General features: G+C 44.6%; 1 protein-coding gene across 1 annotated transcript in view; it reads right to left on the bottom strand.

Annotated features, from left to right (window-relative positions):
• LOC146789811 (netrin-3) overlaps positions 1-12,609 on the bottom strand; it is a 181,671-nt gene that overhangs the window by 110,306 nt on the left and 58,756 nt on the right. The gene's annotated exons all lie outside the window — the stretch shown is intronic.

Genomic DNA, 12,609 nt, shown 5'->3' with positions numbered 1-12,609 from the left:
CAATCATTGTTCCCCACACACTGACAACAATGCTGATTGTGAACTAAGAGGCACAGCAGTTGTTACATGCACTCTAGGGTGGCCTAGGTTCCTATTATCCATTAAAACCCTTATAGTTTATTAAATCAAACACAGGAGAAAGGTTTGTACAGTGGACATCCTGAAGTCATGTATTTTGAGGTACTCGTGTGATAATGAAGAAAAAGGAGGGAAAGTGAAATAAATCAATTGCTTAGGATCACACAATTTGGTAAAGTGGGGAATATGGGTTCAATTCCAGGTTTTCTGGTTCCACATTGTGCAATTCAGCACTAAATGTATAGGTTTCCCCTATACCCACCTTACTGCTCCCTCCCACACCGGACCACCACCCTGCTGGCATCAATGCGGCCCTCAGTCACTTTACAGACAATTCTTTGTGGCCTTTGGTAAAATGTTAGCAAGCACCCATGTTCTAAGATGTTAGAAGTCACACAAGTGATTGGAGCGGGAGTGCCATACTGCCAGAAGCAGAGATAATAAACAGGACCTTTCCCCCCCAAGCAAGTGGGTCTCGAAGAGTGCACAAGTTGGAAGAAGCTAAGAGACAGCCCTGTGAGGCTGGTGTGATGTTGAATGGACGCAGATGTCTACAGAGGCCTGTGGCCTGTGGAAGCTTGTGAAAATTGAAGATGCAAGCCCTGCAAATAATTCTCTTAGGTACACACATCTCTCAGGTCACTGCATGTCAATGTGGAAGGCAATCATTTGTAACTCAGATGATTGCCTACATGCTCCCAAATTTCTACTGATAAAGCAGTTTGCCTTATGGACTTCGTACCATCTATAGATCTAAGCTGTCATTGTAGAAAACCTATTCTATCACTTACAAAATACAACCTTGATTCTCTAGTTTACTGGACTGTGGCTTTGTGCAGAAGAGAGCATACAACTTCAATAGAGAGAGAATGTTGACATTTTACTTCAGAAAATATTTTCCTGTATCCTAAGACAGGACTGCAGCCTCACCCCCCCTGTAGGACTTCCTGTTCAATCATGTGCTGTGATCCTAACATACATCGAGGAGCTTGGAGTTTAAATGCAAATTTACCTTTAGCAGGTGAAGAGATTTCAGCAAAACTATTCAAGGGAAACTACACAACAAACAGCAAATGCCTTAAAGGTTTCTCATGAGCAGGAATGTGTCTTTGTATAGGTTTTCAGTCCAACCACTGGCTTTTCCACAGTAAAGCAGGGTTAATGTATACCTGCTCTTCATTGGTTTTCAGTCCCCAAAAAGTTTTTGATAGAAAGGTTTCCATTTCCTTTTTACAAAGGGGATGCGTGGCAGCGTGTAGAAGCTATTCGTACTAGTGAGTCAAAAGGACTGCTACCCCAACCCAACTACCATTTCGGTCTGTATCTTCAGTAGGTGGAGGGAATTGGACTCTGGCAGTAGCAGTAGGTCCATTAACCAATCCTGTCTGGGCCATTTGGGAGATATTAGAATGAGATAACAGTGCTCCATTTTCATCTTGTTGAGAATCTTCAGTATGAGAAGAAATGGAGGTTAGAGTGTATGCATAAACCCTGGACCACCTCTTTGAAAGGGCCTTCCCCCACGACTCTGGGGGTGGGTATCAACTGACGGAGAACTGGCATTTGGCATTCTTGTCTGTCACAAAGAGATCCAGTGCTGGTTTGCCCCAGCATGAGAATATCTTCTCGAGCTTCAAATGATCCAATTCCCACCTGTAGCAACTGTCTCTGGTTCTGCTGAGAGTGTCCACTAGTGTGTTATTCACTCCTGACACTTGATGAGCTCTAAGAGATATTTTGAGGGCTGTGAGTCAGTTCCAAAGGTCTCGAGCCTCCTGAGAGAGAGTCAGAGACCTTGCTCCCCCTTGCTTGTTGATGTAATATTTGCTGGTCGTATTGTCTGTACAGACCAGGATGGAGGCTCCTGCTATACGTGGCAGACAAGCTTGTAGAGTGACTTTTAGTTCCAGGCAGTTGGTGTGCATTGATTTGTGAAGTGCGGACTATTTTCTCTGGATGTGCAGGTCCCGTAAATGGCCACCCCAGCCCTCTGAGGGGGCATAGGTAAAAAAAAAAAGATGAAAAGCCTACAGCACCTGGAATTCCTAGGCAGTTTCCCGTCCATATTCTAACCAGGCCTCCATGCCCCGGGGACCGCCACCTCCCAGGGACTTCTTGATCAGAAAGGGGGGGGGGGTCTCGTGCCTCAGAGACCGCCACTTCCCTGGGGCTGTTGCTAAAATTAATGCGAGGTGCCCTGTACGGCCTCCCCCACAGTCCCAGGGACCGCCACCTCCCTGGGGCTAACACAAAATAAATTGATGGGACCTCACAGACCCCCACATATCCCAAGAACCACCACCTCCTGGGTCTAATTTGTATTTTTAAAATGGGAGGGGGATGGCGCGGCTCCCTCCCGAGTGCACCTATCTGGGGCAGGCCCAACTGCAACAAAGGAGTGGAGCCATGTGGCCCGCCCTCCTGGAGCTATAGATAGGCCTGGGGACTGCCACCCCCCATGGCCGGCTCCGGCTGTGTCCTCAGGTGCCCAGCCCCGGGACACAGGTGTTTGCTGTGGCTTGACAGAAGCTTTAACCACTCCCGTCAAGCCACAGTAAACACTACGCTTCCAGCAAGCAATAGCAGAGATATGCTCTTACCTGCTGGAAGCGGAGCATTCGTCTGTTTCCCTGCCCACTGTCAAGCGATCAGGGAAACAGACAAATTGCTTTCACACATAGGGAGCTGCATGTTTACCAGCTCCCTGTGTATGAAAGCAGTGCATGCTCCCGCAGGAGGCGGGAAACCGGCAGGGATTGCAGGGGCCTTGAGGCTCCCCTCGCAGACCCAATGCATACTGGTTGCCCTGGGGTACCCAGGACATATGGACTGGGCCTGGGGTAATGGGGTATCTGGGGCCAAAATTGGCTAGGGGAGCCAATTGGCCCCCCTCTTTTAGTAGAAATATAATGTAATAAAGGCCAGGCACCAGGGGATGGGGTCCCCAGGGCTGAAATCAGCCCAGGCAGGGGGGGGGGGGGCACTCAGCCCCCTACCCTATTACAAATAGGCTGGGACTCGGGGGATGGGGTCCCCGGGGCTGAAATTGGCCCAGGGAAGGAAGGCCAATGGCCCCCTCCCCTAATATTTTTTTAAAGGCTGGCCACTGGAGGTCATGCCCTCTTTCTCCACGACTCTGCAAATGTGCCTCCTGGTGCTCTACTGGTTGGGGATGAAGTCCCCTTGGATGCTGAGGGTCCTTGCGGGCCATGAACCCCTTCTGTTACCTCCAGCAAATTCCACACAGTCGGATTGCTGAGAGGTCATTGGATGCCCCATCCCCTTTGTCCACCACTCTGCAAATGCACCTCGTGGCACACTACAGGTTGGGGGATGAAGTCTCCTTGGATGCACGTGGTTCTTGGGGGCCAAGAACCTCTCCTGTTATCTCCATCAAGTCCTACACAGTGGGATTGGTGAGAGCTGGTCGGAGGCCCCAGCCCTTTCTCCACCACTCTGCAAACGTGCCTAGTAGTTAAAAAAAAACACATTAGAAACTAACTTAAAACACCAAAAGTTTACAGGGACGTTATAGTTTGGAAATGTAATTGAAAAACTTTAGAAATTCACTGAAAAAAAACAAAGGTTACAGGGACGCTATTGTTAGGCTCAGATTTCAGTCGTACAAAACAATTGAAATTCAGGAGTTATAGTTACCTAAGCTAACTATAACTTACACCCCCACAATACACTGCCTATGACCTCACTTATTGCATCACTCCTGACATGGTCAGTGACATCACTGATAGCATCATCCACAGAACCACTAACACACCCAATTACAGCCCACATAATCTCTTGTATGCCCACTCACACAACCACATGCCCAGTCACATACCAATTCACAGACCCATACAAGTACTCATGCATCCACTCACACACCCACTCACTTACCCATACAGCCTTTCAACACAGCCACTGACTCACCTATACAACCAATCACACACTAACTCAAACCCCCACACAACCACTTACGTACCCATTCAAACCCATACAAGTACTCACACATACGCTCACTCACCCATACAGCCATTCACACAGACACATTCTCCAATACAGTCACTCACACACCAATGCACGTAACCAAATTCCCACTCAAAGAGCCACTCTCTCACCCATACAGCACACTTACATGCCCAGTGACTCACTCATTCAGCCATTCAGACACTCACTCATAATACAGCTACTCACCTACCCATACAGCCACTGACCCACCCACTCACTCACCAATACTGCCTCTCGCAGTCAGTCACTCACTCACCCATACAGCTACTCACTGACCCACTTATACACCCATACCGCTACTCACACAGCCACTCACACATGGATACATACAGCCACTCACATACTGTATGTTAAAAGTAGAATTGCTCATTAGTAGGAAACCTAGTATACCTGTTAAACTTTTGTAGTAGCCTAGTATATATGTTTAACATTCATAAATTCTTAGAAAACACACTCACTTGATGATGTCAGTAATGTCACTGACCAGGTCATGAGTTATGTAATGTGTGAGGTCATAAGCAGTGCATTGCGGGTGCGCAAGTTATAGGTAGCTCAGGTAACTATTACAGCGGAATTTCAATGGCTTTGTACGAGTGAAATCTGAGCCTAACTGTAACGTCCCTGTAACCTTTGGTTTTTTCAGTGATGATATATAATATATATATATTTCCATAGAAGCCCACAACTGCCATGGCCAAGCGTCTAGTTTTTATTCCACAGCCTCTTTCTTCAATTATTTTGTTTCTTTAGCACACTCTTGCAGGTTCTTTTTCATCCCTGAGTTCTCCCGTTGTCACTGTTTTCCTAACTTTCTATTCCGTCTTCTTTCTCTCTCTGGCAGAGGGCCAAAGTATGATAATGAAAAAGTGACCTTGGTTCCCTAAAAAGAAAAACCCACAAAAGTGCCAATGTCCACAGTCTGAACAAATTAAGCACTGATCACACTTATTAATGGAAGAAGTGAAACTACAATTTGCAAACATGGTAAGTAAAATCTCTATCCTGAATACTAATATGAACAAATGGGTTGGTTGAAAACCAGGATTCCCTCAGACTCACCCTTTTGACATGGTCTCAGTTGACAGCTATGCTTTCTGGAGCTGATTAGTGTGGGTCGTCATCCAAGTCTTAGGCATGCCAGCCTGCGCCTGCATTGGAGCCATGCCACCAGCACATATAAACAGGTCTGCAGTGCACTAGTGAGCTATTTCTGCTTCGCATTATCTGTTTCTAGTTCTGAGGTGCTCGTGTTCCTCTTGGCAGGCTGGCCTAGCCAAAGAAAGCAGGACATCCGGCAACAACTTTAAATTGGGTTACTGCCCCCTCTGTCTGGCTTGGACTAGGACTTCAGATTAAGGCCTTTACACTTGGAGTGGCAATGTGTTTGTGACAAGACGATCCGGTTCTTTATCGAGCACCCACACATTTAGTTCATTCTCCCTAAGGTTTGCACATTCATAATTTATTAATTTGCACATTTGTAGAGTTCCATTTAAGAGGGCAATAATATGTTCAGTAAGACATGACTCTGTGTCCTCAGTGACGTCATGTTTTAACGATTGGTATTATTAATTTTTTCAACCCAGTGGGTTCTGGGAGCTGTAGTGTCAATCACTGCAGTTTGTCTAAAGCTGTAGTTTATTCTGGTTTGTAAAATTAAAAACTGGACTGGAATCGGTACCGGACTGGGAACTCAAACGAGCCCTGGTAATTCAGCTGGACCAGACCCGAGGGTTGAGGGAGTGGGGAGTGCTAGTGAAAAGCACCGGCCCGGGAAGGCCAGTGGGAAGCACTGCTACCGCTTTTGTCGTGGGGGCAGATATTGCAGCACTGCTGCAAAACCGCCCCCTGTAACAAAAGTGGCCCCCACCGCTCCAAAACCGGACCCCACTCTTCCAGCCCACCAGGAAAATGCCCGGTGCCCGCTTCCGTCAGTCCAGCCCTTGCTGGAATGTGATGTACCCGATATCCAGGGGTAATTCGATAACTTCAATGTTCCCTGTCCTGGGTTTCTGTTTGACAAACAAACTGCATTGCATGAGTTTTCGCTTCAGTTAAACTAACACACCTGAAACAATGATTTGTAAAGACCAGAGCTGGGCACTGTGACAGAAGTGATATGGGATCCTCTGATAACCCTAAATGAGGGCTATTTATGATCTCAAGAGGGTGGTGTCTGCCTGGAATTGGTCAGATGTGCTATGACCAATGTCCTACAGCTCTCTAGGGTGCATTCACTCCAGAGCATGTTCAATACTCTGAGTCCCTCTATAGGCTGTGTGTGTCGTGAATGTACTGAACGATTACGAGTGACGTGTTTACAAAATAATCTCCAAAATTAATAGTGCCACATAGCTGGGAGTATACAAAAAATGATGGATGGAATGCTTGAATGTAAACTCAGTCACTGGTAACTACTTGGGCCGCATCCCAATCCATTCTTTTGCACAATATGCCACCTCAATTTGGACCCAGCTGTATGAAAATTAGTCTTGACCCTGCTCTGCCTGATCTGCCAAGCTAGGTCCTCCCTGAACCAGGACACAAGCAACCCAGGACCAGTTTTACCCTTGTTATGGGCTCATCAGATGGGTATAGCTTGGTTCCACTGAAACAGTGTGTACTGGACCCACATCCGGGCATACCTGTCCCACTCAGGTGGTGTAACTAAGGTGGTAAGGTTTGCAAAATAGCGATGGACTGGGATGCGGCCGGAGTAGTTACCAGTTGCTGAGATAAATTCAAGCATTCCGTTCATCACTTTTTGTATCCTTTAGTATGTCGCCCTAAGTGGCAGGGTTATGCTCAGACATGGGTCCCATACACACTGGGTCACTGGACCCAAGCTGTACCTGGCTGATGAGCCCATAACAAGGGCAAAAATAGTCTTGGGTTGTTTGTGTTCTGGTTCAGGGAGGCCCTGGCTTGGTCCCCGTGTAATTTACTTGTGGTTGAGATTAATTCTAGTATTCCATCCATCACTTTTGGTATACATAGATGGGAGGGCATCCACGTGCTACACAGCAGTTCTCATATACTAAATGATACTAATTAACCCATATGTCCCCTTACTTGGTTTTAGAGACATACACACATTTTATTTCTTTTTTCTATTCTCTTTCTTGTACCAATTCCTTTGTAATTTCAATTATATGCTTAAATGGGTCCCTATACCAGAAGTGCATGGATGCTCACACCTTATCCAACTTGCTTGAACCACTAATGCAGTGCTACTCTGTATATTTGTCAAATCAGACTGGATTGCAAAGCTCTACAGGTTCTCGATTTCACAAATTGCAAATAAAAATTCAAAAATACAATACAAATTCCGAAAACGAAATAAACATTCCAGGAAAGAGGTAAGAACTCCATTATATAACAGGTAACATCAAGGATAAAGTCATATATCGAATTAAAGATGCATAAATAGGGACAATTTACGTCACTAACGGACTTGGACTCCAATGCCGTGAAAACTCACCAGGCTTGTCCGCCACTAAGGGGCAAAACTCTTGTTGACTGTAGACTCAATTACACACCAACATGTTTTGATGCTGGACATAATTTCTCACGCACTCATTACATATGCTTCACTAAGTCCCAATATTTTGGGTCTCATTTTTTTTGTGCACTCAGATATCCTAGTACGGGATCAGTTGTGCTATATAAAAACTAACTCAATAAAAAATTTGAAACTCTCCCAGAATCTCTAATTTTGTGTCATATGACCACATTAATGTCCTATTTTGTCATTTCTCTCGATTTCTCAACTATTTCCATGCTGCACAGGGTTCTGATGACCAACCTGGATTATTTGAAACAAGTGTGGTGTGAGATTTTCTACAAAAAAGGTCTGTAACATTTTTCCTGGAAAAACCTTTATTGTGGGAGATTTTTCCTCCATAAGAATTCAATTTTAAATGTTTGTCGTTCCCCCAAACCTACTTTTTGCAGTTTTTTCAACATGCATTTTTTTTCATTCCTGACCAAAGTTGTGAATTGGCAATTTTTGAAAAAGGGTTCATGAAGTTGGTAACATCCAAGTTCACAAACTTCACCTTTTCATTTATATAAGCATATGATGATGAATAAATGAATAGCGCTGTACTGATTTTGTTCATGCTACAGTCACATGGGCAATTGTTGCCCCATAAATGGCAATGACGACTGACCTTGCTCAATACAAGTGAGATCCGACCTAGTACCAGGTGAAATAGCTCTACCCTGCACCATAGAAATGCCATGGGAGAGGGTGGTCTTGTGGGTGCCAATGTTGAATTCGAAGAACTGGCCTCCACAAACTTCTGCCTCTGGGGCTGGACTAAGTAATCCTGATCAAAGTGTCATCTTGGCCTCCATTCCCTGGTCTGCTAAAACTGGGAGTGCTTTGGAAGAGGCCGAACAATGTCAAGGTCCAAATGTCAAGGGCTATACATTCACGCTGGTGCAGCTTCTTGACATGGTGGATCCACTGAGATCCTTTTCTTCACTGAATTTTCGATTTGTGCAGGGTCAGAAGTCAGATTCTCGCTTCGTGAATTCAGCAGCAGGCACCACTTCCGGGTGGGCCAGGCACCGTCTAGGAGGGAAAGCCTACTCAGGAGGAGTTTGTGACAATTATTCAACTGTAACCGCCATGATCACCATTCCAGTAAGTCATTAATTAGGTGACTTTTTTGTGGCATGCCATTGGGAAATTGCAATGCAAATCTGCAAAAGTTTCTCTCATGGACGTTGATTCATCGAAATGTCAGGAGTAGCAGGAGTGACATCATATGCTATGTGACCCCCGCATGATGGCACAGAAAGTGACATCACACAAACTTTGACCTAGTGCTATCACAAGAAATGACATCACCTCCCCTTTGACCCACCCTGATGATGTCAAAAGAAGAGACATCGCAAGGCATTTGGCCTGATGACATTACAGGAAGTGACATCATATGACCATTGGACCCTATGAAATCTAAGGAAGCTGCATTGCATGACCTTTTGCTTGGTACTATCACAGGAAATGATGCATCTAACTTTTGGCTTCCTACATCACTCGCAGAGGCTTGAAAATCTCTACAGATACAAAAGAAATACCCTATAAACAGAAAAACTTCAAATCCTATTCAAAATGCAGCTACATACATTGTTTCAGATAGTATTTTCCGATATACAATTAAATAATGTAGCATTGTTTAAAAATAGTGTACAACAATGGAAAATACGTTAGTCAAGTTGAAATCAGCCTTTCTCAATATCAAAGACATATATAATAAAATGGGAAGGCTGATGGGCCTATAATCTTCAAAATAAATTCACTTTATCATTGGTTTTAGAAACTAAGAGTACCATGTAATTAAAACTCAGTCTTGAAACAAGGGTAACAGTACTATTTAATGCAGATCAAGTTCTCCCAGCAACCTTCCTTTCCATGACAAGGTATACAAACTTCTAAACCTGTGGAGCCATTGAACCTTTCCAGGTTTTCTATGGTTAACTTCTTCTACAGAAAACATGCACATCACTGGTACAGTACTTGTGTTGATCAATAATATGCGTGTTCTGCATTAGCACACCTTGCCAGCAACAAACATCTTATCTAACAGCCAAAATGCCCAAAGGCATAAATGCTTGCTTTACAAATGCAGATGTTACAGTCCGCATTTAAAAATGACTCCATTAATCACTGCTCCTAAAGAAAAACGTTCCACATTTTCAAAATCCATCACACACATACAGAGACAATGAATCATATGTGTGTAAATCAGTGTATAGAAAATGTTACATAAGCTAGAGGAGACTACAAGGTGATTCACATGCCATGCATACTGGTGGCCACTTGTTCTGAAGAAGCTCGGGATTCTGAACATAACTCAGTGATTAGGGTTAACTTTAATAATAAGAATTTACTTCTACCCAAACAAACCTTTCTTAGAAACATAAGGATAGACAGACTGGGAAAAAAGATAGCTTTCTAACCTGTACCATGCAGTTTACATGCAGCTCTTAGATGGCAGTTTATAGCTCACTGTGCTAGATTACAAATGTAACTTATGAACTGCACAGTAACAACAGAATATCTGTGACAAAAGTAGTAACTCACCGAGCTAGCCACATAAAATCTTTGATATGCATGGTACACATTCTTTGCATAAGGCATTTTAACCCTCTGCACTTCCTTAGATAAGTGAAAATTGTCACTGGACAAAACTCTCTCTCTCTCTCTCTCTCCAGCAGGTACATTAATAAATCACCAGAGTTAACTTGACACATTTATTGTTGCCCGAAAACTGCTGAATATACAATGAACTTTGCAGTGCCTTTAAAGCTGCTGCACTACTGTAAAATCAGCCCCCAGTAACAAAACCTGCCCCATCCTTCCAGATTCCCAGGGAAACACCCGCCCATTGCCCGATGCCCGGTACGACCATTCTGGCTTTGGTGGTGTTCAAAACAGACAATGTTTTGTTAGCCAGTCCAGCAGCACTGATTGGGGTGCGCATGCTATGGCTATACAGATGCAGTGTTCGACATAAAACAATGGCGATCAATGTGCTATTCACATTACGTAAATGATGGTTAGACCGCTGGAAGGGTTGAACCTGAAATGTGTGCTCTTTAACAATAATTTCTGATGTTTTGCAGGGCATTTGAAAATCCTGTGTCAACTTCAAATACAGATAAGCTTATCTTACTTTACTTGTTGCTTCTGTTAGAGGTTTGCCCAGGGCCTGCAGCTCACTGGAGTCACAATGACCAGCCCCGCCACAAGGGGAGCCAAGACTCTAGTCGAGTCGATGTGACAACTTAGTCAGTTTCACTCTCACACAACCTCACCTGCCCCGTGGGTGGGCCGTTCGACTTGGTCAGAGAGTAACAATTAAGTGAAGCAAGTCACTCACAGTCCCGTACCGGACTTGCGTTTGATTTTAGTCAGTCACTCTAGACTCTTGACACCCAGCACCCATACAGCAGGCATGAGTCTGACTCGACTCTGAGGCCGCACCAGAGCGGCTTTTACTGCCGCATTGGGATTGCCCAATACATTTTGCCAGTGTTCTCATCATTGGTAGTGCTTTCGTGCTGCTGGATTGATAGCCCTGGGACCTATTTGGCGGTTCTGAACAGTGGTACACATATAGCACCAGGCACAATGTCCTGAGCTAGGGTAGGGTGCAGCAGGTGCATGCTTGCACTCACAAATATGTGCTGCTAGCTGAAGCACGTGTCGTCAGTCAATGTCCAATCATGCCCAGTCATGCTGTGCGCACTTTGTGCTTATTCGCTCAGCTTCCTGGTCTAGGCCCGCAGCACATGCATACAATGTATCAAATCTAGGACTCCGCTAGCCCGCCCAGCCTGGGGTCACCATAGCAACGAGTGAGACGAGTTCCTTTCCCCACCCAGGCCCAGTTTGCAGGCAGAGCTTCAGCACAGCAATGCAATCAAGCACTGCTCACACTGTGGATGATTTTGTGCCATCAGAGCACTTGCAGAGGTGGACAAACAGCCAAGGGTCGTAAGCAAGGTGGCAGGGGTCACAACAGGTGGCTTAGGGGTTACAGTTGCGACCACTGACGACCCATAATTGAAGTCCATGGTTTCTCTTCTACCTATCGTGGAGACAGAGATGGACTGCTAGTTCACAGAAATCTATAGTTATTTAAGAATAGTGTGACACTGGCTGGAGAAATGTGACCAGGTATTTGTCTGGAGAAGAAAAACTTTTTTCTGCCACGATTTAAATTTTGTGATTCTTAGTGAATTGTTACAGAGAACTGTTTGTTTTTATAAAATTGACTGCATGTATTTATATGTGAACATGACAAAGTGTAGTATGAAATGTTTTATGAACAGATTGTAAGATTGTAATAAACAATATTTTTTAAGTATAACAAATTAAAATTGTAAATCGTAATCTTTTCTGTTGATTGTTACACTGAGTTCGTAAATAAGGTGTATCTTGTACGCATTTGTATCTTGAGATTTACAACATTAGTACTCTTATAAATGCCTAGGGATTTTCATTCCACTGTATTAGTGCCCTGCCCTAGGAATTGTCGTATCAATTTACCAGGGGGTCCTTTTTATTTTCCACTAGATTCGTCTGGAGAAGAAAATGCATCAAAATGAAATGGCGGCTTCGCTGACATGCTGCAAGTGAACTTTTCTCCAGCCAACCACGTTCCCTAAAACATAAAGTAACTAAGGGCCATCAAACTGGGGCAAGCCCAGTCTAAGCTCTTCACAGCAGTCAAGGGATGGCAAGACCCAGGGCATCACATATGACATCATCAAGGTCATAAGTGGTCCCTTATGATTAGGTACACGGGTATAGACAAGGAAGTGAGAAGTGAAGCCATGCCCCCAGGTTGTGAAACCATGTACCTAGAAAAACAGTAAGAAACAAATACAGCTAGGCATCAAATGTAAACTGCACACCGTCCTTTTTAGGTCTCGCCTGACCCAGCGCATGCGCTGGTCTGGCGAGACTTATTGAGAGGGCTCCAAAAAGTGCTACCAGGCCAGCCTAGA

The sequence above is a fragment of the Triturus cristatus genome, chromosome 10 (assembly GCF_964204655.1).
Source record: "Triturus cristatus chromosome 10, aTriCri1.1, whole genome shotgun sequence".
Classification (NCBI taxonomy): domain Eukaryota; kingdom Metazoa; phylum Chordata; class Amphibia; order Caudata; family Salamandridae; genus Triturus; species Triturus cristatus.
The sequence above is the reverse complement of the archived record's forward strand: the minus strand, read 5'-3'. Positions and strand labels throughout refer to the sequence as shown.